At 37.6% G+C, this 24,338-nt stretch overlaps 1 protein-coding gene across 3 annotated transcripts in view; it reads right to left on the bottom strand.

Moving 5' to 3' along the window:
• FCHSD2 (FCH and double SH3 domains 2) overlaps positions 1-24,338 on the bottom strand; it is a 303,487-nt gene that overhangs the window by 254,103 nt on the left and 25,046 nt on the right. The gene's annotated exons all lie outside the window — the stretch shown is intronic.

Consider the following 24,338-nt stretch of genomic DNA (forward strand, 5'->3'; position numbering starts at 1 on the left):
CACTTGACTTCTCTGTGCCTCAAAATGGGATAGTAACAGTATCCACACCATAGAGATAGTGTAAAATTTACTTACACTAAGTGCTCATAACACTGTCTAGCACACAGTAAAACTATATATGTTAACTACTTTTATGACAGTGGCTAATGCATAGTAGGCACTAAAAATGTTCATTGAACTTAACCAATGTAGAGGGAACTATAGAAAACAAAGTTAAAATTAAATTTGGGGGGCACCTGGCTGGCTCAAATGGTAAAGCATGTAACTCTTGATCTCGGGGTTGTAAGTTCGAGCCCCACGATGGGTGTAGATTACTTAAAAATAAAATCTTTATTAAAAAAAGTCAGGGGTGCCTGAGTGGCACAGTCAGTTACATGTCTGACTATTGGTTTTGGCTAAGGTGGTGATTTCAGGGTCATGAGATCGAGCCCCTCATGGGACTCCATGCTCAGTGCACAGTCTGCTTCAGACTGTCTCTCCCACTGCCCCCACCACACGCTCTCTTTCTCTCGCTCTTTCTCTAAAATGAATAAAACTTTTAAAAAAGAAGAAAATCAAATTTTGATCAGCTTAGCAACATGAAAAATAGTCAAATCAATTCCTTCATTCCAGTCCTTTGTAACAAGAGTTACAAAACAAAGTACAAGGCCACTAAATGTGGTATGATGGGTGCACCCTTTCCATACATGTATTATATTTTATTGATTCTACGGTAACACTTTTCACATTTTAACATTTATGATACTGGGATTCATCTTTTAATAACGATTAGCAGTATTTTCTTCTACCTTAACAGTACATGAAATAACAGTACACCTTATAAACCACAGGCAAAGTAGTCAATGAAATTTGGTAATATTGACAATTTAGCTTAAGACTTTTCTATTAGGAGCCAGGCATCTGTACTCTTAAAAGCATTTCACTAAGGCAGAAATATCAGAATAAAATGTGAAAAATATAAAGAAAAGGGTGGGACTGAAAAAAAAAAAAAAAAGACAATTTAAGCCAAAACTTCCACTTTAACAATTATTTAAATTTACCAACATGACTATTCATTTCTTATATAAGAAAAACTACTATTTAAGATCTTACTACATTTGTTTTGAGTGAATAACTGTTATTTAGCCTTAAAAAGTAAGGAAATACCAACACATATGCTATAACAAGGATGAACCTTGAGGATATTATGCTGAATGAAGTCAGTCACAAAAAGACAAATACTCTAGGATTCCATTTATATGAGGTACTTAGAGTAGTCAAAATCATATTGATGGAAAGAACGGAGGTTGCGAGGGGCTGGAAGGAGAGGATCAGAGGAGTCATTATTTAACCAGTATAGTTTCAGTTTTACAAGATGAGGGGTTCTGGAGATAGACGATGGTGATAGTTGCAGAACAATATGAAGTACTTAATACCACTAAACTGTACACCTAAAAATGGCTAAGACAGTACATTTTATGTCATACATATTTTACTACAGTAAAAAAATGGAAAACATAAAGTAGAGCAAGACCCTTTTCCTTAAGAGGTACTGCACATTTTAAAGCATTTAACACAGTCCTTTAAAATACAATTAGTCTACTGTCCTTAAAACATATAAACTATGTATTATATACGCATATATAAATACACTGTATGCACTTATATACTGTTTTATATAACACACACACACCAAAATAGTAATTAAGTTTTCTCTGGGTAACAGAATTACAGGCTTTCAACTTTCTTCATTTGCTTTCTATTATTTTCTGATGTTTTAGTAAGAACACCTATCATTTTTTTTTTAATTTAAGCCCTTATTTTTAAATAAATGCACACACACACACACACACATGCATACACCTTTTATGTACCCATGTTGTTTTACTAAAATTGTACCAGAAATTATGACTAGTACTACCAAATATGTGATCTTCCCATCTACCATAAATACCCAGGCAAAAGAAACTAAAATGAACTAACTTCTACTTTCCCCATTAAAAAATCTGAAAACTTGGGGCGCCTGGCTGGCTCAGTTGTTAAGCGTCTGCCTTCTGCTCAGGTCATGATCCCAGGGTCCTGGGATCGAGCCCCACATAGGGGCTCCCTACGCCGCGGGAAGCCTGCTTCTCCCTCTCCCTCTCCCACTCCCCCTGCTTGTGTTCCCTCTCTCACTGTGTCTCTCTCTCAAATAAATAAATAAAATCTTAAAAAAAAAAAATCTGAAAACTTACCCATATTTGGAAGGAGGTAGAATTTTTTAATATTTTACAAAACATGAAAGCAAAATATTTAAGCTATGAAAGCTTAGATGTAATTCATCTTGAAATAAGGATATTCAAGTGAAGTCACCAAGAAAACAGAACTCTTTTACTCTGAACATGCATATTAAGTAGTTTTAAAGTTCTCAGTGGAATTTTTAGTTGTTATGAAACAATTACATGTCTACTAAGTAATTTTCCAACAAAAGAAAACAAATCCAAGTTGACAACTAGTCAAAATCAACATCATTAATATTAGAAATTCTATTTATTATAATTCACAGTCAAGAGAGCAGAACAAAAAAAACTTCTCATAATCTCCATATAAGATGAAAAAGCATTGGTTAAAATTCAACATCAGTTTCTCATAAATATCTTTAGAAATATTAATGGGTGCTATAATTAAACAGATGGACAAGAACAAGTAATGGCAAGGACATGGAGAAATGAGAACTCTCATACAACACTGGTAGGAATGTAAAAAGATGCAGCTGCTTCAGAAAATCATAGTCAGAGTTCCTCAAAAGGTTAAACATAGAGTTACCATATGACCCAGCAGTTCTATTCCTAGGTATATACCCAGGAAAACTTAAAACATATGTCTATACAAAAACTTGTAAATGAATGTTCATAGCAGCATTATTCATGATCGCCAAAAACTGGAAACCCAAATGTCCATCAACTGATGATCAGATAAAAAAGATGTGTTATATTCATATGATGGAATATTATTCAAAAAAGGAATGAAATACTGATACATGATACAATATGGATGAACCTGGAAAGCACTGTGCTAAGAAGTCACATAAAAGGCCACATATTATATGATTCCATTCATATACAATGTCCCAGAATAGGCAAGCCTATAGAGACAGAAAGTAGATCAGTGGCTGCTAAGGGTTGGAGAGTTAAGTCTGCTATTATTTCAAAAATATTTTTCTTTTAACTAGATAGGTTGATTATAAAGTTCATATGGAAAAATGAACATTTAAGAATAGTTATAAACATTTTGAAAAAGAATAGTATTTAAAAAAAGACCTACTCTCATCAGATAATAAAAATTAATTTAAAAAGTGACAATACTTAAGACAGCTTGGTAATGGAACATGAGTAAACAGAGAGATAATGAAACATAATCAGAAATATACCTAAAATAGAGCTACCCTACAACCCAGCAATTGCACTACTAGGTATTTATCCAAAGGATACAAACAGAGTGATTCAAAGGGCCACATGCACCCCAATGTTTAGAGCAGCAATGTCTACAAGAGCCAATATATGGAAAGCCCCCAAATGTCCATTGACAGATGAATGGATAAAAAAGATGTGGTATGTGTGTGGGTGTGTGTGTGGGTGTGTGTGTGTATACACACACATATATAAGCATGTGTGTGTACTGTGTGTGTATGTATGTGTGTGTATACATATATGCATATACATAATGGAATATTACTCAGCCATCAAAAAGAATTAAATCTTGCCATTTGCAGCAACATGGATGGAACTAAAGGGTATTATGCTAAGTGAAATAAGTCAGTCACAGAAAAACAAATATATAATTTCACTCATGTGGAATTTAAGAAACAAAACAGATGAACATAGGGGAAGGGAGGAAAAATAAAAGATGAAAACAGAGATGGAAGCAAACCATTAGAGACTCTTAACTATAGAAAACAAACTGAGGGTTGCTGGAGTGGAGGTGGGGGGGGGATGGGGTCTTTTTCCCTTTGAATCAAAATGTTCTCTTTTCCAGTTATTAAATTTTTGTGTATTTGGGTGTCTTCCTTTCTTTTTCTTTTCTTTCCTCCCTCCCTCCTCCCTTTCTTTCTTTCTCTCTCTCTCTCTCTCTCCCTCTTTCTTTTTCTTTCTTTTTTTCAGTGCCAAAAACAAATTCTTTACTCTGTACATTCCAATTCAAAGTGATTCAATGCAAGGAACTGGGTGCTTACAAAATTATTTGAGGTTGTGGAGGGGGGCAAGAGGCAGGGATCCACAGGTGGACTTCACAGGTTACCAGCATAGCTGGGACCAAGAGATCAGGGAGCGTTGACTGATCTCACTGCTATGACTGAGGTCTGGCCTTTGCCCTTGGCTTCTGGGGAGTAATCTCTAAACCTCTGGAATGTTATGACTGATAATAGTGTTTTTATTTACCTGGAGACTTTAGGCCATGCCAGAAAGTCTATGTTAACAACGTGATTTATTGAGAGTGGTGTGGAGAAGAGGGGGGCTGGGACACGTGGTATGAACTCAACCTGTGAAGGAAGTGGAAACTAAGGTCAGCCCCATGGGCAGTCAATCATATCCAAGTGACCAAACACACCTCTTCCCTTGGCTCATTTTAAACTACATCCTTTCACTATAAAAAAACACAACCTTCAGTAAACTTTCAGTGAGTTGTGTGAGTCCTTCTATGAATTATCAAATCTAAGGGTGGTCCTGGGGACCCCTGATCTTGTAAGTCATTTCAGAAGTGAGGGTGATCTTAGAGACCTCCAAACTTGCAGTTGGCGTCAAAAGTGAAAGAACTGTCTTGGGGACTCCCTAACTCCATAATTCATCACCAGGATCAGAAGAACACCTAAAAATGTTCAAATTATTAATGGTGGTAGTGGAAATGGGATATCAATAACTATAATGATGAATGTTAAAAATAAACACACACACTAAATGGCTAAAATTTAAAAGACTGGTAACTATAAATATCAGTGAGAATACAGATAATGAAACTCTGTTAGTGGTGGGAATATAAAATAATACAACCCCTTTGGGAAAAAATACAGTATTTCTTATATAATTAAGCACATATCTATCTTGACGTAGCAATTTTTTTTTTTTTTTTTATTTGACAGAGAGAGACACAGTGAGAGAGGGAACACAAGCAGGGGGAGTGGGAGAGGGAGAAGCAGGCTTTCCGCGGAGCAGAGAGCCCAATGTGGGGCTCGATCCCAGGACCCTGGGATCATGACCTGAGCTGAAGGCAGACGCTTAACGACTGAGCCACCCAGGCGCCCCCGTAGCAATTTTAAAAGTAGGCATTTACCAAAAGAAATGAAAACATATGTCCCTAAAAACACGAAAATATTTATAGCACCTTTATTCACAGACAAAAACAGGAAACAGTCCAGGTGTCCATCAGTGGGATAATAGATCAACAAACAGCGATATATATCCAAACTATATAAAGAACTTCTAAAACTCAACACCCAAAAACCAAATAATCCAATTAAGAAATGGGCAGATGACATGAACAGACAACCTTTCAAAGAGACACACAGATGGCCAACAGAGACACACAAAAAGATGCTCAACATCACTCATCATCAGGGAAATACAAATCAAAACTACAATGAGAGATCACCTCACACCTGTCAAAAGAGCTAAAATGAACAACCCAAGAAACAACAGGTGTTGACAAGGATGTAGAGTTAGGGGACCTCTCCTGCACTGTTAGTAGGAATGCTGGCACAATACTCAAACTATGGAAGCAGCCCAAGTGTCCATCAACTGATAATGGATAAAGAAGATGTGTTATGTATGTGTATATAGATATAAATAATGGAATATTACTCAGCCAAAAAAAAGAATAAAATCTTGCCATTTGCAACGACATGGATGGAGGAAGGAGTATTATGCTAAGTGAAATAAGTTAGTCAGAGAAAGACAAATACCATATGACTTCACTCATATGTGGAATTTAAGAAACAAAAACAAATGAGCAAAGGTGAGAGACAGTAGACAGGTAAACCAAGAAACAGACTTAACTGTAGAGAACAAAATGATGGTTATCAGAGGGGAGGTGGGGGGGGGGGAATGGGTTACACAGGTGATGGGAATTAAGGAAGGCACTTGTGATGAGCACCAGGTGTTGTATGGAAGTGTTGAATTATTATATTGTACACCTGAAACTAATATTACACTGTATGTTAACTAACTGGAATTTAAATTAAAAAAAAATTTTAAGTGATATATTCTTAAAATGGAATAAAACTCAGCAATAAAAACAAATGGACTGTAAGATGACTACCACATTTTTATTATCCTGAATTAGTTCACCCCCGTTATTTTACAAGTAACACTGTGTAAATGCAACTAATATCAGAATATAAAAATAATTTTTTAGCATGGACAGCAAACTGGGGCAAGGGAACTAGTACTTAAATTATCAGCATGTTGACAACTCTGTCATAATAAAACCTTTATGGGGTGCCTGGGTGGCTCAGTCAGTTAAGCCTCTGCCTTTGGTTCAGGTCATGATCCCAGGGTCCTGGGATCCAGCCCTGCGGCGGGCTCCCTGCTCAGCGGGGAGCCTGCTTCTCCCTCTCCCTCTACCTCTCTCCCCTGCTTGTGCGCATGCACTCAAAAAAATTTTTTTAAACAAAGCAAGTAGAATAAAGAACTGAAACTATACAAGTCTGGCACAGAGGAAATTATTTGGCTCCTAATAAAAATATTCACCAACAACATTCACTGAGTATCTTCTGAATTTCAGGTATTCTGCTAAACAGGTACAAGAAATATAAAGATGAGACATGGGACTCTCCTCTGAAGGGATTCATGAGCACAAGGTATAAATGGATGATCCCAAGATTCACAAACGCTATCATCATAAAATGAAAAGTAGAAAGTGTTCTTATTTCTTATTAATTAGACAACAATGGCAAGTTTATTTTCCTGCCTGTGCTTCAGTTTCCTATAAAGAGAACACCTACCTCATAGGATTATTATGAGGATGAAATGTACATATTTGTAAAGCACTCAGAACAGACTTGGCACATACTAAATGCTAGAAAAGTCTTTGTTAAATAAGTGCAAATACATTCCACATTTTATAATTACGAAATTTAATCCAGTTTAAATATTTTGACTAAATGAATATGCAAAGCACTAACAAAAAAGTACTTTTTAAGTAACTCTGGTCTTGATGACAAAGCAAAGTGTGAATCTCCCTACTCCTCTCGGAAATTACCCAAAAGCAATAATAAATAAAAAACATAAATGCAAATGTGATCTCCAATAAAACTAGGAAACATATGAAACGTAAGTGAAAGATAGTCCAAAAGAGAGACAAAGCTGGAGAAAGAGGGTGAATATGAGGCCTGAGACTCCAAAACTCAAGGGGGGGAGATATGTACATTTCTTCAAGTATACTTCCTGAGGTATAAAATTTAAACCACATTTGCAACAACAAAAACAGGGGACATGGGCTAGCGGAAGGAGCTTTGCTGCTCACAGTTTGAAGAAGTAGAGGAGACAGTACTAAATTAGGAATCACACAAACAAGCTACACTAGCAGAAATTAGGCTGCTGGTGTGGCAAAAAGATAGTGAGACAGCCTACACTACGAACAGTCCTACAGCAGCAAATCTTCTCTGGCGGAGGAGAAATGAAATAAATTCATATACACAACCCTGGTTATAAAGAAAATTACTGTAAATTTGGAAGACAGTAGCTACCCTGAGACACCTACTTCTGATATCCTAAAACGCTGTACAGGAAGAACTCTCTTCATTCAAAAATAAATAACCCAAAAAAGAAGCAGGAATAGAATATATAAATGCAAAACTTAAAAAAGGAAAAACAGTAGCCAAAGGACACTCATGAGAAAAATGCTGCCATGGAGCAGATAAAAAATGTAACCAAATATTTCAAATGAATTTTTAAAACTTAAATAATAATTTTTAAAACTAATGAAGCAACTACCACTTACAGATCGAATTACAATGTTTAAGTGCCAAGAGAATAGCAGTCTTGTTGACTCCCCAAAACCTTAACTACTCACAGCCTCCTACTGACAGGAAGCCTTACCAATAACAGCCAACTAACACATATTTTGCATGTTATATGTATTACATATGTATTCTTACAATAAACTAAACTGGATAAAAGAAAATGTTAAGAAAATTATAAGGAAAATACATTTACAGTACTGGACTATATTTATCAAAAAAAATTGGGCCCACATGGTTCAAACCCATGTTGTCCAAGGGTCAACTGTATGTTACTGAGGATTTTTGTATGTGCCCCTTATCATATTAAGGAAGTTTCCTTTTATTCCTAGTTTACTGAGTGTTCTTTTAATGCATTTATTTAAAATTTTTTATTTGAGTAGCTGACACATAATGCTACATGTGTTTTTATGTGTTACAATGTTTCAGGTATACAACAGTGATTCAACTTCTTTATAAATTATGCCATGACCATCACAAGTGTAGCTACTATCTGTCACCACACAATGCTATTACAATATCACTGACTATATTTTCTATGCTATGCCTTTAGTTTACTGAGCATTTTTATCACAAAAAGGTGTTAAATTTTGTCAAATGCTTTGCCTCTGTTGAGATGATTATGTGGTTTTTGTCCTTTTTCTGTTCATATGGTGTATTTCATTCATTGATTTTCTTATATTGAACTTTTGCATTCCTAGGATGAATCTCACTTCATCGTACTGTATAATTCTGTAAATGTGTTGTCAGATTCGGTTTGTCAGTGTTTTGTCGAAAACCTTTGCATCAGTGTTCGTAACGGATATTAATTTTTAGTTTTCTTGTTCTTTGTCTGACTTTCATATCAGAATAATGAGGACCTCATAGAATGTGAGTGTTCCCTCCTCTTCTATTCTCTGGAAGTGTTTGAGAAGGATTGTTAATTAACTCTTTTTCAACTGTTTGGTAAAATCCACCCATGAAGCTGTGTTGTCCTGGACTTTTTGTTGGAAAGTTTTTGATTACTGATTCAATCTTTACTTGTGAAAGGTCTGTTGAGAATTTCTATTTTTTTTCTTGAATCGGTTTTGGTAATCTGTATGTTTCTAGGAATTTGTCCTTTCTATCTAGGTTATCCAATTTGTTGGCATACAATTGCTCCTAGTACTCTTTTACAATACTTTTTACTTCAATGGTAGGATAGAGAGTAATGTCCCTTTTTTTTTAAAGATTTTATTTATTTATTTGACAGAGAGAGAGAGAGCTGCAGAGGGAGAGAGAGAAGCAGACTCCCCACTGAACAGGGAACCCAATGTGGGACTTGATCCCAGGACCCTGGGATTATAACCTGAGCCAAAGACAGATGCTTAACCAACTGTGCCACCCAGATGCCGTAATGTCCCTACTTTCATTTCTGATTTTAGTTATTTGCATCTTCTCTCCTTTTTTCTTAGACTAGTTAAAGGTTTGTCTCTTAAGAAATCAACTTTGGTTTCGTTAATTCTCTACTGTCTTTCTATTCTCTATTTCATTTATCTCTGATCTAATCTTTATTGTTTTCTTCCTTTTGCTGGCTTTGGATTTAGTTTGCTCTTTTTCTAGTTTCTTGGGTGCAAAGTTAGGTTGATTTGAGATCTTTCTTTATTTTTAATGTAGGTGTTTAGAACTATCAATTTCCCAGAGTAGTGTCACTGTATACCATAAGTTTTGGTATATTGGGTTTTTGTTTTCATTCCTGGCAAAGTATTTTCTAATTTTCCCAAGGATTTCTTTTGACCTACTAGTTGTTTAAGAATATGTTGTTAAATTTCCACATATTTGCAAACTTTTCAGTCTTCCTTCTGTTAATTGATTTCTGTAGCTTCATTCCATTAGGGGTCAGAGAAGATATTTTGTATGACTGTGATCTTTTAAAATTTACTGATAATTGTTTATGGCCCAACTTACGTTCTATCCTGGAGAATATTCTTTTTTTTTTTTTTTTTTTAAAGATTTTATTTATTTATTTGAGAGAGAGAATGAGACAGAGAGAGCATGAGAGGGTCAGAGGGAGAAGCAGACTCCCTGCCGAGCAGGGAGCCCGATGCGGGACTCGATCCCGGGACTCCAGGATCATGACCTGAGCCGAAGGCAGTCGCTTAACCAACTGAGCCACCCAGGCGCCCTATCCTGGAGAATATTCTATGTGCATTTGAAAAGAATGTATATCCTGCTTTGTTGGGTAGAGTGTTCTGTATATGTTTGTGAGGCCTAGTTGGTTTATATTATTTTTCAATGAAATGGAATTGATGATCAAGAAGCAAACCCAAACATCTATAGCCAACTGATTTTCAACAAGGATGCCAAGACCATTCAAAGGAGAAAGAGGAGTCTTTTCAACAAATAGTGCTAGGACAAGTGAATTTCCACATACAAAAGAATGAAGTTGGACCCCTATCTCATTCCAAATATAAAACTTAACTCAAAATAGATCGAACACTAAATGTAACAGATAAAACTATAAATTCTTTTTTTAAACTATAAAATTCTTACAAGAAAGCACACAAGTAAGTCTTCAAGATCTCCAACTTGGCAATAGACTTTTATTTATTTATTTGTTTGTTTTTTTGAGAGAGCGGGGGGGGGGGAGCAGAGGAGAGGGAGAGAATCCTCAAGCAGACTCCCCACTGAGCATGGAGCCCAAAGTGGGGCTCAAACCTAGGACCCTAAGATCATGACCCGAGCCAAAGCCAAGAGCTGGACACTCAACTGACTGAGCCACCCAGGTGCCCCTTGGCAACAGATTCTTAAATGAAACACCAAAAGCATATCAACAACAACAAAAAAAAATACGTAAAATGAATTTTACCAAAATTAAAGATGTTTGTGCATCAAAGGACATTATCAAGAATATGAAAAGAAGGAGTGCCTGGCTGACTCAGTAGATAGAACATGTATGAGACTCTTGACCTTGGAGTTTTAAGTTCGAGACCCACATTGGGTGTAGAGATTACTTAAAATAGTAAAAAAAACGGGGGGGGGGATATGAAAAGACAACAGACTGGTAAAAGTATTTGCAAATCATATAACTGATAATGGTTTAATATCCAGAATACATAAAGAACTCTTACAAATCTACAGCAAAGAGACAAACAGGCCAATTTTAAAAAGGGCAAAGATATTAAATATACATTTCTCCACAGAAAATATACAAATGGCCAATGAGCAAACAAAAGCACATAAAAAAGATGTTCAACATCCATTAGTCACTAGGAAAATGCAAATCAAAACCACCATGAGATATCACTTCACACCCACTAGAATGGTTATAAAACAAAAACAAAATGGAAAAGAACAAGTACTAGACCAGGATGTGGAGAAATAAGAACCCTCCTATATTACTGATGAGAATGTAAAATGGTGCACCTGCTATGGAAAACAGCTTGGCACATCCTCAAAAAGCTAAACACAGAATAACTATATGCTGTAACAATTCCACTCCTCGGAATATACTGAAAAGAACTGAAAATAGATATTAAAACAAAAGTTTATAGACAAAAGTTCATTGCAGCATTATTCATAATAGCCAAAAAGTGGAAACAACCCAAATGTCCATCAACAGATCAATAAATAAAATGTGATATATTCATATAATGAACTATTACTTAGCCACAGAAAGTAATACTGATATATACTACAACATGGATGAACCTCAAAAACACTATGCTACATGAAAGAAGCCAGTCACAAATGGCCACTGTATTTGTAAGGTTCTCCAGAGAAACAGAACCAATATGATGTGTGTATGTATAAAATGAGATTTACTTTAAGGAACTGGCTCACATGATTATGGAGGTTGGCAAATCTAAAATCTGCAAGGTGGGATAATAGACTAGAAACCAAGAGAAAAGTCAGTGCTGCAATTTAAGTCAAAGGTCATCAGGTTAAAGACTCACAAAGGAGCTGATGATGCCGTTCAAGTCCAAAGGCCATCTGCTGCAGAATTATCTTACTTGGGAAGGAGGCCAGTCTTTTGTTCTATTCAGGCCTTCAGCTAATTATATGAGGCCCACCCATAATATGGTGAGCAATCTGCTTTACTCATATTCTACTGACTTAAATGTTAGTCTCATACAAAAACATCTTCAGAAAAACATTCAGAATAATGTTTGACCCATATCTGGGCACTGTGGACCAGCCAAGTTGACATAAAAATTAAACAACACAGCTACATACTGTATGATTCCATTTACAGGAAATGTTCAGAGAAGACAAATCCACAGAAATAAAAAGGAGATTAATCATTGTCATGAGCTTAGCTAGGGAAGGAGGTGAAATAGTGAGTGACTACTTATTTGTATGGGGTTTCTTTTTGGGGTAATAAAAATGTTCCGGAATTAATGGTGATACTTGTACAACACTGTGAATATATTAGAAGCCACCCACTGTACACTTTAAAATAGTTAAAATAAGTATAACTTTCTGTTATGTTAATTTTACTTTAATTTTAATTAAAAAAAAATAACTTATTGATGTTTCCTGGGAATAAGATATGGGTCCAAAAGTAAGAGTGGGTCCAAAAGGGCGACTTGGTGGATCAATGGGCCTTAAAAACAGATAGCAGATTGTGTTCCTGCTCTCGCTATCTGTCAAATAAATAAATAAATAAAATCTTTAAAAAAAAAAAAACAGATAGCAGAAGTTAACTACTGAATTCCTAAGGGCTCCAAAAGCAGTATGCAAACAGCCAGAAAAGAGAAAAATATACGGATCGAGGAAGTGCAAGGTGGAACCATGGGAGTCCATGGGAAGTGCAAAGAACCTATAGAAGTGCTCCAAAAATTTGGCAATCTAGATGAAATGGGACAAATTCCTTGAAGAACACAAATAACCAAAAATAGAAAACTTGAAAAGCCCTACAACAATTTAAAGTGTAATTTGTAATTAAAAGCTAAATGTCTATGCTACCCAAAGCAATCTATACATTCAATGCAATCCCTATCAAAATACCATCAGCATTTTTCATAGAGCAGGAACAAACAATCCTAAAATTTGTATGGAACCAGAAAAGACCCTGAACAGCCAAAGTAATGTTGAAAAAGAAAACCAAAACTGGTGGCATCATAATTCCATACTTCCAGCTCTATTACAAAGCTGTAATCATCAAGACAGTATGGTACGGACACAAAAACAGACACACAGATCAATGGAACAGAATAGAGAACCCAGAAATGGACCCACAACTCTTCGGTCAACTAATCTTCGACAAAGCAGGAAAGAATATCCAATGGAAAAAAGACAGTCTCTTGAACAAATGGTGTTGGGAAAACTGGACAGCCACATGCAGAAGAATGAAACTGGACCATTTCCTTACACCATACACAGACTCAAAATGGATGAAAGACCTCAACGTGAGACAGGAATTCATCAAAATCCTAGAGGAGAACACAGGCAGCAACCTCTTTGACCTCAGCTGTAGCAAATTCTTGCTAGACACGTCTCCAGAGGCAAGGGAAACAAAAGTAAAAATGAACTATTGGGACTTCATCAAGATAAAAAGCTCCTGCACAGCAAAGGAAACAGTCAATAAAACCAAGACAACTGACAGAATGGGGGAAGATATTTGTAAATGACTTATCAGATAAAGGGCTAGTATCCAAAACCTATAAAGAACTTATCATTCAACATCCAAAAAACAAAAAATCCAGTCAAGAAATGGGCAGAAGTGAACAGACATTTGTCTAAAGAAGACGTACAAATGGCCAACAGACGCATGAAAAAATGCTCAACATCACGCGGCATCAGGGAAATACAAGTCATACCACAATGAGAACCACCTCACACCAGTCAGAATGGCTAAAATTAACAACTCAGGAAACAACAGATGTTGGTGAGGATACAGAGAAAGGGGAACCCTCTTACACTGTTGGTGGGAATGCAAACTGGTACAGCCACTCTGGAGAACAGTATAGAGGTTCCTCAAAAAATTAAAAACAGAGCTAAACTATAACCCAGCAATTGCACTACTAGATATTTATCCAAAGGATACAAACATAGTAATTCAAAGGGGCACATGCACCCCAATGTTTATAGCAGCAATGTCCACAATAGCCAAAATATGGAAAGCCCCCATATGTCCATTGACAGATGAATGGATAAAGAAGATGTGATATATATATAATGGAATATTAATCAACCATCAAAAAAATGAAATCTTGCCATTTGCAAAGATGTGGATGGAACCACAGGGTATTATGCTAAGCGAAATAAGTCAGTCAGAGAAAGACAAATACGATATGATTTTATTCATACGTGGAATTGAAGAAACAAAACAGATGAACATAGGGGAAAGGAAGGAAAATAAAGTTAAGATGAAAACAGAGGGAAGCAAACCATTAGACTCTTAACTACAGGAAACAAACCAAGGGTTGCTGGAGGGGTGAGATGGGTTAATTGGGTGATGGGCATTAAGGAGGGCACTTGATGTAATGAACACTGGGTGTTACATGCAACTGATTAGTCACTAAATTCTACTTCTGAAACTAGTAATACAGTACATGTCAACTAAATTGAATTTAAATTAAAATTTTTTTTAAATAGTTCATCTCTCAAAAGCAAAAACCGCAGGCCTAGATGGCTTCACTGGTTAATTCTACCAAACATTTAAGAAATAACAGCATCATGGGGCGCCTGGGTGGCTCAGTCGGTTAAGCGGCTGCCTTCAGCCCAGGTCATGATTCCTGGGTCCTGGGATCAAGCCCCACGTCGGGCTCCCTGCTGAGCGGGGAGCCTGCTTCTCCCTCTCCCTCTACCTGCTGCTCCCCCTGCTTGTACTCTAATAAAAAATAAAAAATCTTAAAAAAAAAGAAAAGAAAAGAAATAACAGCATCATATATAAACTCTTCCAGAAAGCAGAAAAGACAACACTTCCTAACTCATTTTATGAGGCCAGTATTACCCCTACACAAAAACTTAAAAAGACAGCATTGAAAAACAAAAATTCTACAGCCAATATCCCTTATAAATATAGATGTAAAAGCTCTTAACTATATATTAGCAAATCAAATCCATTTTATATTTTTATATAAAAAGGATAATACATAATGACCATATCAAGTTTATCTGAGGAATGCAAGCATGGTTCCAGAACCAAAAATTCATCAGTGTAACTCAACACAAAACAAAGGAGAAAAGCTACATGATCATTTCCATAGATGCGGAAAAAATATTTAACAAAATCCAACATCAGGAATTTAACCAAGGAGGTAAAAGATGTGAACAATGAAAACTATAAGACATGTATGAAAGAAATTGAAGATGACACAAATAAATGGAAAAATGTGTTCACTGATCAAAAGAATTAATATTGTTAAAATATCCATACTAACCAGGACCTATAGATTCAATGCAATCTATACCAAAATTCCAATGGCATTTTTCACAGTAATGGAAAAAAAACCCTAAAATTACACTGAAGAGCCAAAGCAATTCTGAAAGAGAAAAACAGAGCTGGAGGTATCACACTTACTGATTTCAAACTATATTACAAAGCTAAAGTAATCAAAACAGTACTGGCATCAAAGAAACACAGACCAATGAATCAGAATAGCCCAGAAATAAACCCATGTATATACAGTCAACTAATATTTGACAAGGAAGCCAAGAATACTTAATAGGGAAAGGAGAGTGTCTTCAACAAATGGTACTGAGAAAACCGAGTAGTCACATATAAAAGAATGAAATTTGACCCCTATTTTATACCACTCACAAAAATTAACTTGAAATAGATTAAAAACTTAAATGTAAGACCAGAAGCCATAAAACTCCTAGAAGAAAACATAACGTAAAAAAGCTTGACATTGATCTTGGCAATAATTTTCTGGATATGACACAAATGCACAAGCAACAAAAGTAAAAATAAACAAGTAGACTACATCAAAATAAAAAACTGCACAGCAAAAGAAATAATCAATAAACTGAAAAGACAATCTACAAATTGAGAGAAAATATTTGCAAGCCAAATATCTGATAAGGTGTTAATATCTAAAATTCGAAGGAACTCATATAACTCAATAGCAAAAAAATAACCCAATTAAAAACGGGAAGAGAGACAAGATGGTGGAGGTATAGGACACCTAAATTTCGTCTGGTCCCAGGAATTCAGCTGGATAGGGATCAAACCATTCTGAACACCTACGAACTCAACAGGATATCGAAGAAAAGAATAGCAACAACTCTCTGAACAGAAAAGCGACCACTTTCCGGAAGGTAGGACGTGCGGAGAAGTGAATCCGAGGAGATATTCGGGAGAATAGACGGCGGGAGGGAGGGGGCCTCCATCCGCCGCTTCTGGCAAGTGATAGAGCAGCGGAGCACAAAATCGGAACTTTTAGAAGTCGGCTCCACTGAGGGACGTCGCCCCAGTGGCTAAGCGGGGGGTGGAACCCTCTCGGGGACAGTGTGGTCTCAGGACCCTCGGGGTCACAGAAAGACCGCGGGTGCCTGAGTGCAGCAGAGCTCCCAGGTATTGGAGCGGGGAAGCCGGCTGCAGAGACGGAGCCGAGGTGCGGGCTCTCAGCTCGGGGTTGCCATAAACTGTGATCCGTGGCACACTCGGGCCACTGCTCTTCCAGCAGGGACCCAACAAGCGGCAGATCCGGGGAGACTCCCCTTCCTCCTCGGGGAGGAGCGGCGCGCAAGCGCACCGCAGGGATCTGCTAGGTTTGGAGACTCCACACTGAGTCGGGTGCCAGAGATAGAACGCGTGGTCACAGGCCGGGTGAGCACGGAGTGTGGCCGGAGACTGGGGAGACGGCAGTGACTGACTGCTTTTCTCTGGGGGTGCACTGAGGAGCGGGGCCCCGAGTTCTCGGCTCCTCCGGGGTGGAGATTGGGGGGCCGCCATTTTCACTCTCGTCCTCCAAAGCTGTAGGGAAAGCTTGCAGGGAACAAAAGCTCCCAAGAGCAAACCCGAGCAGATTATTTAGCCCGAACCGGGCAAGGGCGGGGCAATTCTGACTCGGGCAAAGACATTTGGGAACCACAGCAACAGGCCCCTCCCCCAGAAGATCAGCCAGAACAGCCAGCCAAGACCAAGTTTACCGATCAATGAGAATGGCAGAACTCCAGTGCTAGGGGAATACTGCACATAGAATTCATGGGTTTTTTACCATGATTCTTTAGTCTTTCAAAGTTAATTTTTTTTAACTGTCTTTTTTTTTTAATTTCTCTTTTTCCCTTTTTCAACCAACATCTTCTCCATCTTTTTAAAAATATATTTTTTATTTTTCATTTTTAGAGCCATATTCTATCCCTTCGTAGTACTTACCCTTATTTTTGGTATATATATATAAGTTGTTCTCTCTTTAAAATTTTGAGATACATTTTCTTCTAACAGATCAAAATATACCCTAAATCTGTAGTGTAGGGCTTTGTTTTAGTCTCCTGCCTGATCACATTCTCTCCCTTTTTTTTTCTTTTTCTTTTTAAATCATCTTCTTTCTTTTTTCAACCAACTTATCAATTCCTTTTATAAAATTTTTTATAATTTTCATCTTTACAGTCATATTCCATCCCTTCATCATATTAACCCTTATTTTTTGTACATATATAAGTTTTTCTTTAAAATTTTGGGAGGCACTTTCTTATAACAGACCAAAATACACCCAAAATCTAGTGTGTGGCACTGATCTGTGCACCAGCCTGATCATATTTAATCATATTCTGTTTTTTTTCTTTGTTTTGTTTTTGTTTTTATCTTTTTCTTTTTCTTTATTCGTTCTTTCCCTTTCTTTTCCCCCAGTTTCAGGTCTTTCCTGATTTGTTTAGTGTGTATTTTCTGGGGACATTGCTACCCTGTTAGCAGTTTGTTCTCTCATTCATCTGTTCTCCTCTGGACAAAATGACAAGACGGAAAAAATCACCGCAACAAAAAGAACAAGAGGTAGTACTGACTGCCAGGGACCTACTCAATACGGACATTAGTACGATGTCGGATCTAGAGTTCAGAATCATCACTTTAAAAGATACTAGCTGGGCTTGAAAAAAGCATGGAGGTTATTAGAGAAACCCTTCCTGGAGAAATAAAAGAACTAAAATCTAACAAAGTTGAAATCAAAAAGGCTATTAATGAGGTGCAATAAAAAATGGAGGCTCTAACTGCTAGGATAAATGAGAAGAGAGAATTAGTGATATAGAAGACCAAATGCTGGAAAATAAAGAAGCTGAGAAAAAGAGAGATAAACAACTACTGGATCACGAGGGCAGAATTCCAGAGATAAACGATACCATAAGAAAAAACAACATTAGAATAATTGGGATCCCAGAAGAAGAAGAAAGAGAGAGAGGGGCAGAAGGTATACTGGAGCAAATTATAGCAGAGAACTTCCCTAATTTGAGGAAGGAAACAGGCATCAAAATCCAGAAGGCACAGAGAACCCCTCTCAAAATCGATAAAAATAGGTCAACACCCCAACATCTAATAGTAAAACTTAAGAGTCTCAGAGACAAAGAGAAAATCCTGAAAGCAGCTCGGGAGAAGAGATATGTACCTACAATGGTAGAAACATTAGATTGGCAACAGACCTGTCCACAGAGACCTGGCAGGCCAGAAAGGACTGGCATGATATATTCAGAGCACTAAATGAGAAAAATATGCAGCCAAGAATACTATATCCAGCTAGGCTGTCATTGAAAATAGAAGGAGAGATGAAAAGCTTCCAGGACAAACAAAAACTAAAGGAATTTGCAAACATGAAACCAGCCCTACGAGAAATATTGAAAGGGGTCCTCTAAGCAAAGAGAGAGCCTAAAAGCAACATAGACCAGAAAGGAACACAGACAATATACAGTAACAGTCACCTTACAGACAATACAATGGCACTAAATTCACATCTTTCAATAGTTACCCTGAATGTAAATGGGCTAAATGCCCCAATCAAAAGACACAGGCTATCAGATTGGATAAAAAAACAAGACCCATCGATATGCTGTCGGCAAGAGACTCATTTTAGACCAAAGACACCCCCAGATTGAAAGTGAAGGGGTGGAAAACCATTTACCATGCTAATGGACACCAAAAGAAAGCTGGGGTGGCAATCCTTACATCAGACAAATTAGATTTTAAACCAAAGACTGTAATAAGAGATGAGGAAGGACACTATATCCTACTTAAAGGGTCTATCCAACAAGATCTAACAATTGTAAATATCTATGCCCCTCACATGGGAGCAGCAAATTATATAAGGCAGTTAATAACAAAAGCAAAGAAACATATCGACAACAATACAATAATAGTGGGGGACTTTAACACCCCCCTCACTGAAATGGACAGATCATCTAAGCAAAAGATCAACAAGGAAATAAAGACCTTAAATGACACACTGGACCAAATGGACTTCACAGATATATTCAGAACATTCCATCCCAAAGCAACAGAATACACATTCTTCTCTAGTGCCCATGGAACATTCTCCAGAATAGATCACATCCTAGGTCACAAATCAGGTCTCAACTGGTACCAAAAGATTGGGATCACACCCTGCCTATTTTCAGACCACAATGCTTTGAAACTAGAACTCAATCACAAGAGGAAAGTCAGAAAGAACTCAAATACATGGAGGCTAAAGAGCATCCTACTAAAGAATGAATGGGTCAACCAGGAAATTAAAGAAGAATTTAAAAAATTCATGGAAACCAATGAAAATGAAAACACAACTGCTCAAAATCTTTGGGATCCAGCAAAGGCAGTCCTAGGAGGAAAGTATATAGCAATACAAGCCGTTCTCAAGAAACAAGAAAAGTCTCAAATATACAACCTAACCCTACACCTAAAGGAACTAGAGAAAGAACAGCAAATAAAGCCTAAACCCAGCAGGAGAAGAGAAATAATAAAGATCAGAGCAGAAATCAATGAAATAGAAACCAAAAGAACAGTACACAACGTAACCCTACACCTAGAAGAGCTGGAGAAAGAACAGCAAATAAAGCCTAAACCCAGCAGGAGAAGAGAAATAATAAAGATCGGAGCAGAAATCAATACAATAGAAACCAAAAGAACAGTAGAACAGATCAACAAAACTAGGAGCTGGTTCTTTGAAAGAATTAACAAGATTGATAAACCCCTGGCCAGACTTATCAAAAAGAAAAGAGAAATGACCCAAATCAACAAAATCATGAATGAAAGAGGAGAGATCACAACCAACACCAAAGAAATACAAACAATTATAAGAACATATTATGAGCAACTCTATGCCAGCAAATTAGATAATCTGGAAGAAATGGATGCATTCCTAGATGTATCAACTACCAAAACTGAGCCAGGAAGAAATAGAAAACCTGAACAGACCTATTACCACTAAGGAAATTGAAGCAGTCATCAAAAATCTCCCAACAAACAAAAGCCCAGGGCCAGATGGCTTCCCAGGGGAATTCTACCAAACATTTAAAGAAGAATTAATACCTCTTCTTCTGAAACTGTTCCAAAAAATAGAAATGGAAGGAAAACTTGGTGGTGGTGAGGCCACCATTACCTTGATCCCAAAACCAGACAAAGACCCCATCAAAAAGGTGAATTACAGACCAATATCCTTGATGAACATGGATGCAAAAATTCTCACCAAAATACCAGCCAATAGGATCCAACAGTACATTAAAAGGATTATTCACCACGACCAAGTGGGATTTATCCCTGGGCCGCAAGGCTGGTTCAACATCCACAAATCAATCAATGTGATACATTAATAAAAGAAAGAACAAGAACCATATGATCCTCTCAATAGATGCAGAAAAAGCATTTGACAAAGGACAGCATCCTTTCTTGATCAAAACTCTTCAGAGTATAGGGATACAGCATACCTCAATATCATAAAAGCCATCTATGAAAAACCCACAGCGAGTATCATTCTCAATGGGGAAAAACTGAGAGCTTTCCCCCTAAGGTCAGGAACACGGCAGGGATGTCCACTATCACCACTGCTATTCAACATAGTATTAGAAGTCCTAGCCACAGCAATTAGACAACAAAAAGAAATCAAAGGCATCCAAATTGGCAAAGAAGAAGTCAAACTCTCACTCTCTGCAGATGATATGATACTTTATGTGGAAAACCCAAAAGATTCCACCCCAAAACTGCCAGAACTCATACAGGAATTCAGTCAAGTGGCAGGATATAAAATCAATGCACAGAAATCAGTGGCATTCCTTGTTGGCACCACCACCAAGACAGAAGAAAGAGAAATTAAGGAGTCGATCCCATTTACAATTGCACCCAAAACCATAAGATACCTAGGAATAAATCTAACCAAAGAGGCAAAGAATCTATACTCAGAAAACTATAAAATACTCATGAAACAAACTGAGGAAGACACAAAGAAATGGAAAAACGTTCCATGCTCATGGATTGGAAGAACAAATATTGTGAAGATGTCAATGCTACCTAGAGCAATCTACACATTCAATGCAATCCCCATCAAAATACCATCCACTTTTTTCAAAGAAATGGAACAAATAATCCTAAAATTTGTATGAAACCAGAAAAGACCCCGCATAGCCAGAGGAATGTTGAAAAAGAAAAGCAAAGCTGGCGGCATCACAATTCCGGACTTCAAGCTCTATTACAAAGCTGTCATCATCAAGACAGTATGGTACTGGCACAAAAACAGACACATAGATCAATGGAACAGAATAGAGAGCCCAGAAATGGACCCTCAACTCTATGGTCAACTAATCTTCCACAAAGCAGGAAAGAATGTCCAATGGAAAAAAGACAGTCTCTTCAACAAATGGTGTTGGGAAAACTGGACAGCCACATGCAGAAGAATGAAACTGGACCATTTCCTTACACCACACACAAAAATTGACTCAAAATGGATGAAAGACCTCAATGTGAGACAGGAGTCCATCAAAATCCTAAAGGAGAACACAGGCAGCCACCTCTTCGACCTCAGCCGCAGCCACTTCTTCCTAGAAACATCGCCAAAGGCAAGGGAAGCAAAGGCAAAAATGAACTACTGGGACTTCATCAAGATAAAAAGCTTTTGCACAGTAAAAGAAACAGTCAACAAAACCAAAAGACAACCGACAGAATGGGAGAAGATATTTGCAAATGACATATCAGATAAAGGGCTAGTATCCAAAATCTATAAAGAATTTCTTAAACTCAACACCCAAAGAACAAATGATCCAATCAAGAAATGGGCAGAAGACATGAACAGACATTTTTCCAAAGAAGACATCCAAATGGCCAAAAGACACATGAAAAAGTGCTCAACATTGCTCGGCATCAGGGAAATCCAAATCAAAGCCTCAATGAGATACCACCTCACATCAGTCAGAATGGCTAAAATTAACAAGTCAGGAAACAACAGATGTTGGCGGGGATGCGGAGAAAGGGGAACCCTCTTACACTGTTGGTGGGAATGCAAGCTGGTGTAGCCACTCTGGAAAACAGTATGGAGGTTCCTGAAAAAGTTGAAAATAGAGCTACCATACAATCCAGCAATTGCACTACTCGTTATTTACCCCAAAGATATAAATGGAGGGATCCGAAGGGGTATGTGTACCCCGATGTTTACAGCAGCAATGTCCACAATAGCCAAACTATGCAAAGAGCCAAGATGTCCATCGACAGATGAATGGATAAAGAAGATGTGGTGTGTGTGTGTGTATACACACACACACACACACACACACACACACACACACACACACACACAATGGAATATTATGCAGCCATCAAAAGGAATGAGATCTTGCCATTTGCAACGACGTGGATGGAACTGGAGGGTGTTATGCTGAGCGAAATAAGTGAATCGGAGAAAGACATGTATCATATGACCTCACTGATATGAGAAATTCTTAATCTCAGGAAACAAATTGAGGGTTGCTGGAGTGGTGAGGGGTGGGAGGGATGGGGTGGCTGGGTGATAGACTTGGGGAGGGTATGTTCTATGGTGAGCGCTGTGAATTGTGCAAGACTGTTGAATCACAGATCTGTACCTCTGAAACAAATAATACATGTTAAAAAAAAAAGAAGAAGAAGAAGAAGATAGCAGGAGGGGAAGAATGAAGGGGGGGAAATCGGAGGGGGAGACGAACCATGAGAGACGATGGACTCTGAAAAACAAACTGAGGGTTCTAGAGGGGAAGGGGGTGGGAGGATGGGTTAGCCTGGTGATGGGTATTAAAGAGGGCACGTTCTGCATGGAGCATCGGGTGTTATACACAAACAATGAATCATGGAACACTACATCAAAAACTAAGGATGGAATGTATGGTGATTAACATAACAATAAAAAATTTTTTAAATGAAGCCAAAAGGGTGCCTGGGTGGCTCAGTCGGTTAACCATCTGCCTTTGGCTCAGGTCATGATCCCAAGGTCCTGGGATAGAGCCCCACATCAGGCTCCCTGCTCCTCAGGGAGTCTGCTTCTCTCTCTCCCTCTGCCTCTCCCCCACTCCACTCATGCTCTCTCTCTCTCGCTCTGCATGCTCTCTCTCTCAAATAAATAAAATCTTTAAAAAATGAAGCCAAAGATAAAGAGAATAAAGACAATGAAACAAAGTAATAATCAATTTTACATTATCTCCATACTTTATTGCGTTCCCTTCCACTGTCCACAGTACACCCTATGTATAAGACATCACCACGCTTCACTAACCGAACTTTCCTAGGGAAGACCTCATAAACAAAAATACACTAGGGAAGTGGAAAGAGAACAGGTTAAAAGTCAGAAGTCCTGAATTTTTCTAATCCTGGCTTTAGATAAGTCCCTTCATCTCTTTGAGCAACAATTTTTACATCTATAAAATCACATATATCTTACTAGGTTGTTCTAAAGATTAAGTGAAATAAACAGATATAAAAGCACTTTGGGAAATGTAAAGAACTCAATAAATGTTTACTATTAGGCTACAAATATGCGGTGGAAAATTCATAATAGGTGTCTCACATAATTGTGCTAATAAATCCAAACTATTCTACAAGTTTTACACAATCATACAACTATTTTAAAAAATATTTGTTGAATGGGGCGCCTGGGTGGCTCAGTCGTTAAGCATCTGCCTTCGGCTGAGGTCATGATCCCAGTATCCTGGGATCGATCCCCGCGTTGGGCTCCCTACTCCAGGGGAAGCCTGCCTCTCCCTCTCCCACTCCCCCGTGCTTGTGTTTCTGCTCTCGCTGTCTCTGTCAAATAAATAAATAAAATCTTTAAAAAATATATTTGTTGAATGCATAGCCTATTGCAGAATTAACAATAATTTTTAAATCTGTTAAGTCTAAATGAAGAAAATGCGCTGTATTACAGGACTCTAATAAATCCGACAAGGTATCTGGTAAAACCAGTACCTGTAAAGTCAGCTGGGTGACTTTAGTAAAGTAAAAAAAGTAAAAAAAGAAAGTAAAGCCTCA

This window comes from Halichoerus grypus, chromosome 11, assembly GCF_964656455.1.
Source record: "Halichoerus grypus chromosome 11, mHalGry1.hap1.1, whole genome shotgun sequence".
NCBI lineage: Eukaryota > Metazoa > Chordata > Mammalia > Carnivora > Phocidae > Halichoerus > Halichoerus grypus.